General features: G+C 39.9%; 1 protein-coding gene and 1 long non-coding RNA gene across 3 annotated transcripts in view; one reads left to right on the forward strand and one right to left on the reverse strand.

Annotated features, from left to right (window-relative positions):
• Positions 1-13,866, reverse strand: part of PAPLN (papilin, proteoglycan like sulfated glycoprotein) — a 58,513-nt gene extending 44,647 nt beyond the window's left edge. Inside the window, exons 1-2 of one of the 2 annotated variants that reach the window (XM_015864586.2) lie at positions 13,682-13,866; positions 10,943-11,038 (exon numbers count right to left, since the gene is read on the reverse strand). The gene's annotated coding sequence lies outside the window, so the exon portion shown is untranslated. Of the gene's footprint in view, positions 1-502; positions 822-10,942; positions 11,039-13,681 lie in introns of those variants that run through there. The other variant, XM_015864585.2, reaches the window with a different exon arrangement.
• Positions 37-8,612, forward strand: LOC107314875. The gene is made up of 3 exons (XR_004307380.1): positions 37-524; positions 3,161-3,398; positions 3,492-8,612. It is a non-coding gene; the product is annotated as an uncharacterized LOC107314875 (long non-coding RNA).
• Positions 13,867-15,937: the final 2,071 nt, after the last annotated feature.

Consider the following 15,937-nt stretch of genomic DNA (forward strand, 5'->3'; position numbering starts at 1 on the left):
CTAGAACATTAACAGAAGCAGCTGAGCACTTCAGGGATAGTGGTCAGCAGACTTAAGAGTCCTAACACCTGGGCAGAGTTTTTTATTTCTACCAGCAAAAAGCATATTTCTCCAGTCAGTACCCCTGCTACACGTGCCATGGTTTCTGTGGTTTTTTTTTTCCCTGGTGGTGCACATGCATTTGATCCTTCCACCCTTTTGTTTCTCCTCACTCATAGTGTCAGGAACAGTTTTGATTACATTAAGTTATAGTATAATTAACTGCGAGGGAAAGGGATTAATGTTCACCAACCACATTAAGTGTTTTCTTCCCTCCCTACCAGGAAATCCAATTTTGCAGTGCATGCAATCTGGTAACTCCACTCTCCTGCGTTCTTTGAACTGAAGGAAAACAACAGTGGAAAACCAAAGAGAACTTAATACAAACAAACAGCACTAAACGAAAACAGATGTCCAGGTGGAAGAATAAGGATATAGCCCAGGACACAAAGACAACTCTTACCTTCTGCGTGTACCTGTGAAAGGTGAGTGCAAAAGCTGGAGGCACTGACACCACTCTGTAGCCAAGCAGCAAAAACCACTTTCCTACCGTTCAGGTTCAAACAGTGGCTCCTAACCCGCTCTTTTCTCCAGCTTCTGTTTGGTTACTAAGCCTTACAACACAGGAAAAGGGGAGTTGGGTTTCATTTAACCCCCTCAGCCTCCAAGTTTCTTCAGAAGAGTTTTCTTTTGCTTAGGAAGGACAGAGTTCTAAGCATGCATACTCACATGCAAAACTCTAACTCCTGTAGTCTGTGTGCGAGCACACACATTGGCTCTAAATTATGCCTTAAGTTACTGAAGGGGTGGAGCCCTTTAAAAGCAGTTGTATTTTAGCTGTAGGAAGCATATCAAAAGTGAGACAGATCGCTTTGGTATTCCATTTAGTAAGTTCCTAACTCTAAACCAAAATTATTTCCTTTAGAGCTAAAGCTTGCACAGTACAGAGATAATTTTTTGACCAAATAAAGGGTGAACTTAGATACAAGCTAATACCAGCTAGCTCTGGATATAAGCAGAGTTAATCAGATCCCTGAGACTAGAAAATACTGCTACTTTGGATACGGATACGAATTTAATCAAATACAATGGCAGCTCAGGTTTCTCTATTTTCACCTGAAACAAATATCATGCAATTTAGATACCATCTTAAAATTCCCAAGAAGAAACAATTTAGCAGTAGAAAAGCTGTTGAGGGAACACAAATGTAGTTGGATGCATTACAAGGAAAACTTGTGTTGTTAATCATGTGGATACTGGGGAAGTCATTGCATAACAAATTAAATGATGCTGTTGTTTTATCTAGAAAACAGATCTTTTTTCCCCACTATTGATTCTATCCCCTGCTAAGCATAAAATATTGAAATACAGAGATCACTGATCTATAAAAATAGGTTCTGGATCAGCAATTATATCAGCTGTCAGCATTTTCACTCTACTTAAAAAATAAGTGTGAAATAATATGAATAGTATCTCCAAGATTATGACAACAGCTTTAAAACTTAAGTTTGGGTTCTTCTTTTAGTTTGCCTTCCACTTTGAGAGCCCTTCTTCATCAGTAGTTTATTTGAAACTGTGAGGAACAAAACCCTACTTTCAAAAGGAAAGCTGAATCTTCTGCTTTTAGGTAATTCCATGTACTGGATCTACAAGGAAAACATCAAGTTATGCAATGAAATATCCAGAGCTGGCACTGCTGGTCTCTTGTTGGCTACATTACTGCTTTACCCAATAAGAAGAGACAATAACCTTGACAATTGTTGACAAGCTTAGACAGCACATAGCTCCAAAATGAAGCTTCCAACAATGTCATAAATGCTCCAGGTGACACAGAGCCATAAATATTACAGCAAGCAATTTTATTCAAAGGCTACAGCTGCTTTAATCCCTGTTGGTCAATCCCTGTCTGGCAACTAGCTACAAAAGGTACATAGCACTCAAATTCTACAGTTACATATCCCACGTGGGACAGAGTTCAAATGAAAGTTACATATTTTCCACATGCAAAAACAATCCTGTACTTTCCTGTCCAAGCCAGCTCTGACACAATAAACAAAGTCTACAGGACAAACTAACAGGAAAACCAACACAAAATGTCACCACCTCCACCAAAAAGCAGGGGAATCTCAACGTTTTAAAGATACAACAAACCCCAGTGCTGATGCATGACTATGTATGTTCCCCTTGTAAGAAACAATAATGGAACACTGTTAATGTCTAATTAATAATATAGAGATAATTATCGTTGCTGTTTAGAAACAATTTTTCCTTGGGCCAAGCTGCAGGCCTTTCTTCCTTTCAAAAAGATGTTATCTCAGCCTACCCTTTTTCCTCACCTACCTTGTACTCTCAACTGGCCACTGGCTACTGCCATCCTGCCAGCTGTCATGATTATATCCTGGGCTTAATGATATTTGATCCTCCACAAATAAAAGCCTGAATGCCTGGTCTTACACAAATAAACCACACTTGCAGATCAGTTTAAAGATTTTAGCTTGTATCACTTGAAAGAACTGAAACTGAATCCTAAAGATTCAAAAGCCAATAGAACAAAACACAGTTTCAGATGAGTTAATAAAAACCTGAATCTTAAAATTTCTTCTCACAGCAGTCAGATTCTTAATGATTTTTTGGAAATACCAGGCATAGTAACCTACTTGTGGTTCTCATGTTTTTGCTGACAGTTTAAGCTACAAAGGAGTTCAGAAACAGGGAAAATATTACTGTCCGTGTTGGAATCTAGCCAGAATACATCCAGAAACAGTTGTGCCTACTGCATTAAAGCAGACACTGCGCAAACACATCTAGATTTATTTTAACCCCATAAAGCCTTAATAGATAACCTGATAAGATGTTGAAATAAACCAAGAAGTGACCAGACTTTTACCACAACTAAGCAGCATGAAACACTGATGAAAATCCTTTTATTAACAAAAGAAATTAAGAAGTATGCTCACACTTCCTAGTTCCAGCAAGGACATGACAAGATCAGATGCCATTAATGTGAGATTCAAAATGAAGGCCAGTTCTTGCCAGGAAAAGGACAACACAGTATGAAGTAAACAAATCTTTGCCCTGTAGTTCTAAAGAATGTTTTGTGTTTGTGTCTTTTCTCTGTCAGGAAGAACATTATCATCATGCTGCAATTATTTTCATCACCTACCATTTAGTGAAAGCATGATAATCCACTTATTCAAGACCATTCTTGTCTCTTGATAAGTCAACTACAATTCATTATGGAGTGAATATATTCAGGACCTGATGCATTTCTCTCTTGCCACCAGCTCTATCCAGTGGCTGGCCTGGAAGCAATGGCATCTAGGTGTCACATATGAGATCATTAAAAAGAAAAAATCGAGGTGAGCACATATTAAATAGGTACTGCTGAACAATATATCACTTTTAAAGTTATCAATTAAGTGCTTTTGCTAAGAAGCAGGTATTCTCTACAGAAGCTGCAATGCTGGGATTTCAACAGTTACATGGACAGAAGTCTGCAGCAAAACTTCCATTCTCAGGTATATTTTTCCAGTTACATTAATGCCCAGTTTTGTAGATACCTGCAGTAGCCTATGTAAAGGAAATCAACAGCCATTTCTATGCTTCAGCCTAGTACTTTAGGGCACAAAATTCAGGCATATCTTCAAGTCCTTCTGAGCACACGGTAACACTGAATTATATTGTAACATTCCAGGTAAGTGTGCTGATGACTGAATGACATGGGAAAGAAACAAGGGCCTCTGGGATGTCAGACTAAGTCCACTGCTATCAGGGACACTACAGCACATAATTCCTTCTATCAGATGTGCAATGGTCTGAAAATTGCACTTTTTTTTTCTTTTTTTTTCTTTTTACATACTATTGTTTCTCTTTTTAAAGATAAGGCAGAATAATCAAGTTTGATTAAATCTGAACTTTTCTTCAAATTTGGATCAAGTACTGATAACTCAGTTCTTCTCAGACTCCCACTCAACACCACAGGTTAGGCATGCCATTTAACCCTCTGAATTACAGCCTCTCATTATATAGAATTAAAACCTTTCTTAATCCCTCAGGAAAACAGGTTTGCTCTCCTGTGCTGGAAAGCCTGTTGCAAGGCTGCACACCAATCAGCTCTTTACAATGTAACTGCTTCAAAGCCTGCTGCACTCTTGTAATAACTCATGCACTCCTCTCTCCCTCCTCCATGCAGGAACTCTTTCAAGACTTTGTAGATTATCTGATCTAATATATCCTATATAGGGATTGTTACTAGCACAGTAATTTATTTATTTTTTGCAGTTTGCCAGTGTTGAGTTCCAGAACAGTACAGGAGTAAATTGTAGTAAGACATATGGAGAACAGGCTCCAGTGTTCATAAGGTTATTGGTTCATAACTCTGAATGCCCTAATCCAGGGCTTCGAGAACTGCAAACAACTGGGCACAAACAGACCTAAACTTCTGAAAGAGTCACCTTCTATACTGTCTTCAGATTCCCCTGTGATTTTTAATCTAGATGATTAAACTGCAGCTGCTGATCTCAACAAATTCTTCAGGAGATACTGTACTTCTGAAATCTGGAGATCTTTCCAAAGGCAGAATTTCATGAAGCACTGATATGTAAGGAAATAAGTATGGCATAGGATTCTTTCACTTCTTTCATGGAGGAGCGTTAGAGCTGTGATTTGTGAAGTTTTGGGGACCCGTAGGTGACTCCTAGGTTTTCCTTACATTTTCCTGGCTGCAGTTCACTTTTGCTTGCTCTGAGGTTCAGTATGCAAGCACTCCCCAGCGAGTTTGTGTTCTTCTTTGTTTATACACTCAAAAATCCCAGGATACGTCTAGCTATTGCTTTCAGTTCAGCAACATGGTTTCTTGTTCAGTGTGAGCTACCAGCCAAGGATTCCTATCCATCAGCCTGTGTGCTCATGGGCATCAATTAATTCCCTCCTGTTCACCCAGGAACATTCACACACAGTGTCCAAAGAAGAGGTGGCTTCCTGTAATGGAAGTATAAGCTTCATTCCTATCCAGCCTCCCTTCTTGGGCACTTCCATTTAATACAGCCCAAAACAGTGAAAACAGTAATCAATATTTTGCTATAATCTGTTCCAAGAACAGACCAATTCACAGACACGTGGTCTGATTGGGTCTCTTTCTCTTAGACTCTTCTGGGCAACTAAGCCAATTACTGTGCTGTGCTCTCCAAGACAGACTTCAAATAAATTGGCTTTTTATATTCAAAGGATTAGATACCTCTCTTCATCCCTTTCCAAGATGAAGGAAATGGTAAGCCTGTCACTTTGTATTTATCTTGACTCTCTTCCAAATCAGGCAAAACTTCTATTCAGATCTTCTATTTATGCCAACTTTCTGAACAAACTGAGGTGCTACACACACACACACACACACACACACACACACACAGTTTCAGTTCCTCATCCTTAGGCCACCTTAGTGCTGGTGTTCAAAAAGCAATAACAACTTTCAAGTGCTGTGTCTAACTCCAGAAAAAACATTGTTTTGAAAGGCACTCCAAAATACTGCATTTCAGGATCCAACTATTCCCAAGTTTAACCAGTGGAAGCTAAACCAGGACATAACTGCATCTATTGGAGAGGTAGAGGGAACTATATTAATTTTTTCTAGCACTGGACAATGTGTCCAGTTTTTCCAAAGTCTTATTATTTTATATTTACAAAAAAATCTCATCTTTCCGTAAAACTAGACACTGGAATACTAATTACTAAGAAACTTAAGATAAGGCTCCTGCAATCCCATTTTCTTTTTCTGCATCATGGATTTAAATATTACGTAGGGTGAATTTGGCAGCCACACAGAGAATCTCATTTAGAAAGATTAACCTGGGAGCACAGAGAGATCTGGAATGTCTCCATTAGTCTATTCCTTGCTGCAGAGCATTTACACTAGAATAATTGTTTTTAGCAAGCATGTGCACACACTCAGAAATAACATATATATGCATTAAATGAGGCAATACCTTACCCAGAACAGACGGTCCCTCAACTGTTTGTTTTCTTTTTATTGTTGATTTTACATTTTAATTATATATAAAAAGTAGAAGAAAGCACAGGTGGTAAGCAGATTTGGGCTAGAAAATTAATTCCCAGAGAAAACAGTTTTAGTTCTTACACAAACAAATACAGTGATTAATTATTTTTTTGTTTCCCAAGCTGTTACTGTAAGCAAGTAGCAAAGAGTCAAGGCCAGTCATTTATATTCAGATTAGATTTCAAAACAAAAAGGACAGACTACAATCTCCCAAATGTTTTCTAGATATTCCAATCTGCTCCGCCCAAAAGAAAAAAGAAAAAAAAAAAAAAAGCAAAAATAAAAGTTTAGAGCACACAAATGTAATAAAACATGTTGTCAAAGCTCCTATTTACAGTGATTCACAAAGCTGTTCCCATTGATGTCCCAGTACTTTGATTGCCAAACAAACAACAGCCCTCTACTTGGAAGGCCTGGACCACAGCTCTGTCAAATTAATCTGAAGATCTTGATTTTCAAAGGCTTTGGATCAGGCCCAGACTGAAGTGGTGGAGGACAGAGCAGAGAAAGAACAACAACTATCTAATTATAGGCCCGATCTTGGTGTTTTATAATCAGTGACGAAATGACAATTATTTTCACTAGTGCTGGACTGAGTCCTAAAAGGTCTTGCTAAACTATTCTGCCCCTGCCTGAAGCTCTCTGGAATAAACAAAGCAGACAGGCTTCACTCAGTATGGCTAGTCTTCCCCCACCCAGCACACTGTGCCTATATTCCTGATAAAACACAGACTCCGAGTCGTGCAGAAACAGATAACAGCATCCCTGCTTCTCACAAATTTCAGCCCTTGTTACAGGAGGGAGCTTGCCTGGCAGTGACAACAATACAGCAAAGCTCTGAAGAGAAGAAGGAAGCTGACAACAATCCTCCTGGAACTATTCCAGCTCTTCTCTGTTTACACATCCAAGCTTTTTCTCTCAGTAATCTCTCCAGACTCCCCTCAGAGATCGCCTGCTATTCACTGTGCAGCCAGAAGTCACCTGTTCTTAGCTGGACTTGGCACTGACTACACCAACTGCCATTTAGGAGAGACAGGAGAGAGAAAAGTTGAAAGAAAAACTTCTGAAAAGCAATTCCCACCCCAGTGCCCCACATACATTTATCCTTCTAACCTGAAGTCCACTTATACATATTACTTCTGCTTAAGGAAAGTAATTTCAGTGCCAAAACATGCTTTTAAGTTTAAAAAAGTGATATATTCAGCACAGATACAACTCTAGCATGGTGAACATGTAGTCATTACGATTTAGATCTATTGAAATGGAAATTGAGACAGAAACTTTTCTAGTTTTTTACTTCACTTTGGAATTGTAAGAAGACAAGAGCGACTGCAACAGTATTAAAAGATCCTCTGGACCAACATGCCCTTGATAGCAAGTACTTGGAAGCTTGAGGCACAATGTTGGCTCCCACTGGTGCCCTTTGGTGTCAGGCAGCGAGGAAGCTGACACCCATCTAAGGACAGCATCACAGCCTGGCTGTGCACAGAAAAAAAGCTAGCAATGAAACAGAGCAACAGGGGCTGTCAAGACGATGATCCTTCCCTCTGTCTCAACAAAGTCTCACAGCACAATTCTCTGCAGTGGCTCAAGGCAGAGACAGTTCTTTTCCGGGATTCTGTCCTTGTGCAACCCCCACAGGGCATGAGAAGGTGCCCAGATCCTGGCAGCTATTGCTGTATGCCTGTGGCTCAGATTTCTGACAAGGGATTCTGGAATAAGATTTCCCTCCCAGCATAATGAGGCATTTAGTCATTAACAAAAGAGCCTTCTGGGGCAGAACTCCGGCTGCATCTGAGATCTTGCCTCCACAAAGAAATTTCTTTTTCCAGCACACAGGTTTAGTCAGAGGTGGAAAGGAAAGAGTTGCTTTAAAATACCAATCCAGGGATTTTTGGTTGCAGCAGTTGAAGGTTTCTCTTTATTCTTAGAGCAGGTTCCTTCTCTTTGCTACTGCTTCACAGCTGCCGGTTGAGCTTCTGTGCTTGTCGCTCCTTTGCCTCAAACGCAAACTTGGTGTCCTGCAACTGGGCAATTGCCTCCTTGGCTTCCTTCAGGTCCTGACAGATGTGCTCATACTTCTCTGTCAGCTCCTTGTTCTCCCGGCGCAGCTCCTGTACCACCTGGTTCACCTCCTCTGTCTGCTTGGTGCAGTGGATCTTCAGCTGCTCTACCTCAGAGAGCATGATCTCCATATTCTTGACCAGTGACTCTAGTTTCTCCTTTGACATGATGTCAGGATCAGTTCTATTCAGTCGTCCTAACCCAAACCCAAAAGGGATAAAGAGAGCAACTCTGTGTAACATGCACCAGGAAGCCTAATACTGACAGTCTTGTGGTCTTTTTATACTCCCTTCTGCTCATCCTCCTCCCTTCTCTTTCCTTTCCCAAAGTGTCTCTAATCTTCTTTGCTTGGTTAATCTACTTATTTTTACTGCACTGTAGAAGGGCTGACAACCCCACAGCAACATATGTGCTGTGCAGCAAAAGCCAGAGCAATAATGAGACTCTATGCCGTCTGCCATAGAAAAACAGCTTTCATCTGAAGAATTCTCTTGGGAAGCCTATTAAAGTACAAAGAAGAGTCTTCAAGTCAGACACCTACTCCTGTCCTGCAAATCCAGTCCCAAGAGTAGAGCTAGTCTTTCATCTTAGATATACTGAGGTAAGCAATGTTACAGCAATAGAAGCCAAGTGTAGGCAAAGAAGAGAATCAGTGTCAGTTTCTTTGCCTCTCTCCTAATCCTAATGTTTGGGTGAGATGAAAGGTACAAAACAATCATCCCGTTTTTTAATTTTTTTTTCTCCAGAAGAAGCTCTATCCAGCAACTAACGCCACAACAGCCTGTGCCCCATCTTTTATTCACAAAGTTCACAAGAGTTCACAAACTTTAGTCCTCTAGTTATCAGTCAGTGGCTACCACAGTTGCCATCATCATCATCAGGAGCTGGGCCAAAGTACCACTTGAAAGTGGCTTGTGTTCTGACAATGACATAAAGGCTAGAGATTATAATCTCTAGTTCCATTCCTCTCAAAGTCACTTCAACTTTACCTGTGACACTGGATCAGAGGTGACGTACCACATGGCCTACACCAAAGGGCTTCCCAAGATGCTTCCAAAACATAGCCAGGTGCTGCCTGAACACATAAGAATTTCTTCCAGGACATACATGCTATCCTCAATGGTCTCAAACTGTTCTTGAACATTACTGTGAACCTGTGAGACTCAGGACTGAGGCATGAGTCTGAAAATACACTGATTACTCATCCCATGCCAGGCAGCAGGATGATCCCAGCAGCCACAAGGGATTGAGAGAGTCTGGCTGATTTTCTGAAGTTTGACACGGACTGTTTTATGCATTCAGAGATCTGATGTAACAATATTATCCTGGAGAAATTAATACAGTTGAAAAAGTGTTATTGTGTGTGGCTCTTCATGAAAAACCCATGCAATTAAACACTGATTGCTTGGTCAGAGGGCATAGATCACAGCAAAGACAAGAAAAGTGGCTTGCCCTTGGATTACTTGCAAAGTAAGGCCAAATGAGTCTCTCTCTCCTTCTTCCCTGTAACAGGAACTCCAGGCTAAGCCTACATACCCATAGAAATGCAGTTCAGTTTGCCATATATTACATATAGATGTGGATCTGCCCTCACCTCACAGGAGTTACAGTTAAGTGCACAATATTGCATGAGGATCTTTATTCCTGCCTACTGTTCTGCAGCCAGCTCCCTTAAAAAAGATCACTAGGTAGGATTCTGTAGCCCCATCACATACATCCAATACTGGAATGGGAGAGAATACACATTTTACACACATAGCTCCTAGAAATACCTCCAGTCTTTGACCTTTAACCAAAAGATTTCATTTTTTCTACTATGGAGAGGTTCAGATGCTTCATCTCACAATTCATTCCCTGCTTCTCCCCTTTCTAGGCTCAAAGAAATGAAACCTTTTCTTCTGGGAATTTTACATCTCCCTCATCCCTGGATGAAAGCACTGCTGGACACTGGCCAGCTCTGACAGTGTTCAAAGGCCTAGGACTTCTCACAGCTGGAGGTTAAAAAGTCACTCACAAAGCCAGCCATCCTATTGCCTCTCACACAAGTGCACCAGCGGGCCCCTCTCCTGCTGGCAGATGGAACGTTTTGCACTGCACTTTTAAATGAGTAGAAAGAGTGACATCCTTCAGATGAAAAGAGTGGGAGAATCTAAACATAATTAGAATATGTCCTAAAGTCCTTGAAGAAACATTTGCACTGGCTGTCAGCCCAGATCCCACGTGATGCAGATGGCACTGGAATAGGCTGGAACACGTTGCAGCGTAACAAAACAGCAGGTCTTCATTAGTGAGGAATCTTCCCTGTCTAAACAACTGTACACAAGGCACCTAAGCATTTTAAATCAAACAGAATTACAACGATGCATAAAGGGAGTGCCATAGAAGTAACTCACTCGGATATTAGTAATTGATATGCCACCTCTCACTGTATTGTTCCCAAAATTAGTTAAGTTGCCTTGGATACAGACAGAATCTTGGCAAGAGAACTGGGTAAGAGACGCTACTAAAATAGCAATGTAAGACGAAAACAAGGAGTAACATGACCTAAGCTTCTGACAAAGGGAGATGGGAATTACTAGGGTTAGTTTGATTCAAAATCTTCTTCGATTAAGTAAAACGTAGGAATTAAAAACATGCTTGTTTAAATTGTTTAAATGCATGTTTAAATTGTAATTGCAGAATGATGCAAAAATCAAGCTAGAGAAAAACAATAATGAAAATCTAACACAAGCTGTAGGGTTTTCTTTTTGTGTGTGTGTGTGTGATTTGTTGTTTTTTTTTTTTTACCTTCAGTCAATGCTGGACTCTGCTCTTGTAGAAGAACTGGAGACAGAGGTAAACACCAAGGGTGGACTCATCTGGGAAAAATGCAGAACAACATACCTGGGAAAAACAATTCAAACCACAAGAATTCAATGCACAATGTCACGTAGCAAATAGCAGAGATAGGGGCAGAGGGAAAATAACCAGACTGGCAGATGGGAATTTATGATATAACACAGCAGGGGAAAATTAAGCACTGTTAGGCTCTACTATGTAGAGACATTGCACCCTAGAGGGACGAGGTACCTTCAGCATCTCCCTCCCTTCATCCCACTGGAAGAGGAAAATAATTTTTTAATCTGGACATCTCAGTATTAGGGCTTAAAAATAAGTTTGAAACTGAGACAATAACAGATGCTGACTTAAAAAAATCAGTACAATCTAGGAAGCAGGTTTAGGGAAAATGATTTAAAACCTAGTGGGGCAAGATATTTCAAGGACAGTTATACCCTGGTCCCTTCATATTCTGGGGAAGACATCTCAGCTGGAAGGATGCTTCTATAATAATTAATGGCCTGACTCTGTATTCAGCACTCTAAAAACACCAGTGATTTCTATGCACTCAGGCAAATTGTGACAGTCTGGTTATTTCAGAGTTATGTGAAATGAGGAAAACTTGCTGTTCAAATTCTTGCTATAGCATAGACTACTAAATTTAGAAACAACATTCCTAAAAACTATTTGCCTGCCCTTACATGTTTTTCCCTATCACCATAATTCCCACATGCACATAGATCTGAGATACAAAAAAGCTGGAAAGGCAGAGATAATCAAGATCAAAACAAGGGATCAATGATCGGGAATACCCACTCCTACTATTGTGAATAGCAGGAAAATTGTAGGAAGCATAGGTAAAAGTGAAACTTCTGGTGCTTTCCCACAAGGACTAGGAGCTATCACATCTGACTGCAATACCATACCCAACTATGCTGATTTTAGCACAAGAAGCATGCAAGAGAGTATGAGGTTGCCAAACTGAGCATGGTTCACGTGAGATATGTCTTCGTCACAAGTCTCTGGGCCAAAAAGAATCAATCATTGCTATTACCCATTGGCACACACAAGCCAGAAATGCAGGTTTCTATCATGAGCCTACGTCTGAGAGACTCCCATGAGGAGACACAAAAAACACATCCTTTAAACGTCAGTATGCAGACTGCATACGATCCATTTTCCAGATATTCTGGAAACATTTGTAGAATAAATCAGTTACCTATCTGACTCTCTCTAGGATTTTCTTAGCAACACAAGAAGGACAATTCACTAACCTAGATTTTTACATAGGAATAATAAAAAAAAATACTAACTCCAACAAAAAAGGCATCTAAATTACTGGTTGGGCTGACACAGGCACCCACCCAGTGTAAACCCAAAGAAATAAGAAATACAGCTACAAACCAATGCCTTATCTTCTCAGGCATATGCTACCTGCTTCTAGTTTCACCAGAGAACTGCAGCAGGAGATAGCAATGTACTGTCTCATAGCAGCTGTTTTAAGCTTAGCATCCCCAGCTAGTAATGATCAGCATTTTAACAATTTGTATGAACATGTTCAGCATATCTAGCTCTAGTGATAGAGTTAGAGCTCTCAGTACTGTTTTCTCATGCAGCCTTTTCATTTATCCCTAGCTTATCCCCAGCAATGTCTCTCACAGCCAGTGTAGTATGCATAAGCTCTGTGCTTCTCCAGCTAGGAAGTCCATTTGGGTAAATGCATTACGAAACAAACTCATTACAAGATTAAGCATAAAGAGCTCTCACCTCTATAATTATAGTAAAACCACTTGAAGAAAAAAACAATACTAAAGACCAAGTAGCACCTGGAGGCACTGACCATTGCTCTGAGAGAATGGGAGACATTTGTATTTAGCTGTTCAATTTGTTTCCAAGAAAAGAAAAACACTGTGTCAAAATACTCCACTGATGTAACAATGATCTCATACCACGGAGCTTACACACAGTTGATAAAATCTGCTCATATTAATGCATGAAATTCCTTTTAGCAACTATCATGAGTATTAATCATATCTCGCACTATTTGGCAGAGGTTGAGTTTAGCTTGGTATAAAATTATGTGATTTGTAAGTTTTAAAATACTGCTCTAAAAGGATACTCATACAAAATTCTGACCAAGATGCTTAACAAAAGGGTATGGTGCCTTACAAGTGGCTTGAAGAAGCCCTATTCACGAAGAAGAAAATGAAACCCACTTGCAGTCTTCATCATACATGATCTCTGTGGAGGCCAGTGCTGACCTCTGAATGCCTCAGATCTTCACAATGAAAGCATATGCAGCACCTCTCAAAAACTGATCTCCAGTCACTCTTATGGCTATCCTAATCCACAGATCAAAGTAAAGAATACACTGCTAATGACTGTGCTCAGCCAGCTCTGAAGAGGCCAGGGAAGCAGGCATGGAAGAAAAAGTTGAGGAGTGCATGGGGCCTGGCAGAGTCTGAAAGTGGTGGTTTGGGCAAGGGACCACTAGGGCCCAGCGGAGAGAATTTCACTCCCTGTCATGCTCCTTGGCTTGTGCAGCAGTTGGGAAGTGGTCACTGTTCTCTCTCCAGTGTCTGATGCTAACACTGTGAAAAGAAGGGGAAAGAGGAAGGAGCCATCTTCTCTTATCTCTCAGCGTGGATGGTACCCAGGCAGCCTGAACAAATGGTTCAGTGGTAGCACCAGTCATCAAACAAAACTCACCAAATGAATATGTGGTTATTCCAAAGCGATGAAACTACAGTGGCATTTCAGTCAAGAGGGTATTGCAGAGTGTAGTAACTGGCTGGCCTCCTTCTAATGCCAGCAATTCATCCACAGACACAAAGACCTTAGTAGCAGTCAATGGTTTGTCTATTACATATCCCCATGTTATGATGAACAATAGGCTGCTGAAAAGAACAAAAATCTATTACCTGGAGCCAAAATTTCGTAGAGGGGAAAATAACTATTATTTTATATTGGCAAATAAATAACTAAATTTGTAAACATTCTTTTATTTATGCGGCTGTGTAATTTGTCCTAAAGTCTGAAGGTCCATCTAGTCAGAACATGCAGACTTCAGGAAAACAAACAAAAGTCCTCAAACTGCTGCCATTATTCAGTACATGTGAAACAAAATACTGGCACAAGCAAAACAAGTGTAGCACTTCTCATTTTAGGAGGGGAGTTTATGTAACCCAGTACTGCAGCCAGACTACACTTAATAAATTAGCAACAGAATATTTTTCAGTATTTACTGAGAAATCCTGCCCCTCAGCAAATCATAATTGACTGCTATCAAAGTAGACAAAATCTAAACTTTCTGGTGACAAGTAGCATCTCTGTCAGTGCTGTATTCCTAGTTCTCTGTGGCAGAAACAGCCTTGACAATCTTTAAGTAGATTAAGTACAAAACAGCTTCATGGAGGAAGTGGGATTAAGAGGTTTACTGCTACTATGACAACAGCCAGGTTCTTAAAATAGTTTTGAAACCTAAGCAGTGACTGGGAATGTATACGTCTCCCCTGTAGGAATCATCATGTACTAAATGCAGTCTTCCAAAAGGAAATCATATTTTATAACAGCCCACTATTTTTAAACGTGTGCTTTTATCATGCTGTTTAATCTCTTGTTATGAGCACTAAAAATAGCAGTAAAAAAGGCACTGTACTGCCACGTGGTTGTGATTACAGTTTTAGAAGCGATTATTGCTATAGATACCAGGACAGACATTGCTCTCTTACCTCTCCTTCAACATAGTACGTATTTTGTGTTTTTCTTGTCCTGACAGTAACCAAGCTCCTTACTAAACAGCATGCATCAGGGACCAGCCACTCCACATGCTCAGAGCTGCCAGACAGCAGCCATTTCTGATCTAAGAAATCACCCCCTTGACATCCATAGGTATTTCACTGCATCTCACTTGGAACTAGCTCCTTCCTCAGAAGTAATGGATACAGAATTTGCTCACTTGCAAACAGTTAGTGCCTAGGGCATAATTCTGATAACCTGAGGGTAACAGGATGGCCTCCATTTGAGTATGCTATTCAATCAGTAATTAGCATTTTCTTGTTGAGTATGGCTAAATAAACAATTGATTCAATCGGATATGCAACTACTGCATATTATGAATGTTTAGTTGAGCTCTGAGGCATTCTCCAAGCATGATCATGTTGACACATACAATTAAAACGGTAAGTAGTACAATGCTTAATTCCAATTACAGCACCACTCAGATCAAAGCACGTAACCCTTATCTGAAATTACTGAAATCAGAAAATTATTATGAGCACAGAAGCCGATTCATTACTCTAGTCAATGTAGATTAAAGCATATTTTAAAACAAAGAAAAAGTAAGTCTAATCCAATTACACTGGTGCCAAGCTGAAATCATCTTCCTGCAGCTAATGGATTTCTTTTTTTTTAAAGAGGGCCAAATTCAAACTCAGGAAGCAATAGACTGTTTCCTTATTGCAGAGTTGTTAGCTCCAGTCAATGAAGGGTGATTCTTTTCTCTCTGCAGTTCACAAATTCCTGACGTTTAAAGTTCAGAACTGGCCCTTAAGTAATATTTCAAATGCAATCTCTAGGTAATTAAAAAAAACTTGGTAATGACTACTCAGACCAAGCAGTACTCTCTGTGCAAGCTAGTTCTGTCAATCACATGAACTCATATACCTATTCCTAAAAGACTGCCTTAAAAATATAATGGAATAAGAAAACAAATTGGTAATTAAATTAGAAAATTGAAATCATATCTCAAACGTCAAAATTGAACTTCAGTAAGATAAACCCACATTTTGGCACTGCTGTCAACTACAGCTGCACCATTCAAGCCCCATGTTTGTTCATACTCCCAATAAAAAAAAAGTATTTTCTTATGCTGAGATTGAATTTCCTGCTTTTTAACTTGTTACTACTGCATGTTTTCTGTGAGTGCTATTGAGAAGTCTCACTCTCTTGTCTTCATTCCCTCGC

The sequence above is a fragment of the Coturnix japonica genome, chromosome 5 (assembly GCF_001577835.2).
Source record: "Coturnix japonica isolate 7356 chromosome 5, Coturnix japonica 2.1, whole genome shotgun sequence".
In the NCBI taxonomy this organism is placed as follows: domain Eukaryota; kingdom Metazoa; phylum Chordata; class Aves; order Galliformes; family Phasianidae; genus Coturnix; species Coturnix japonica.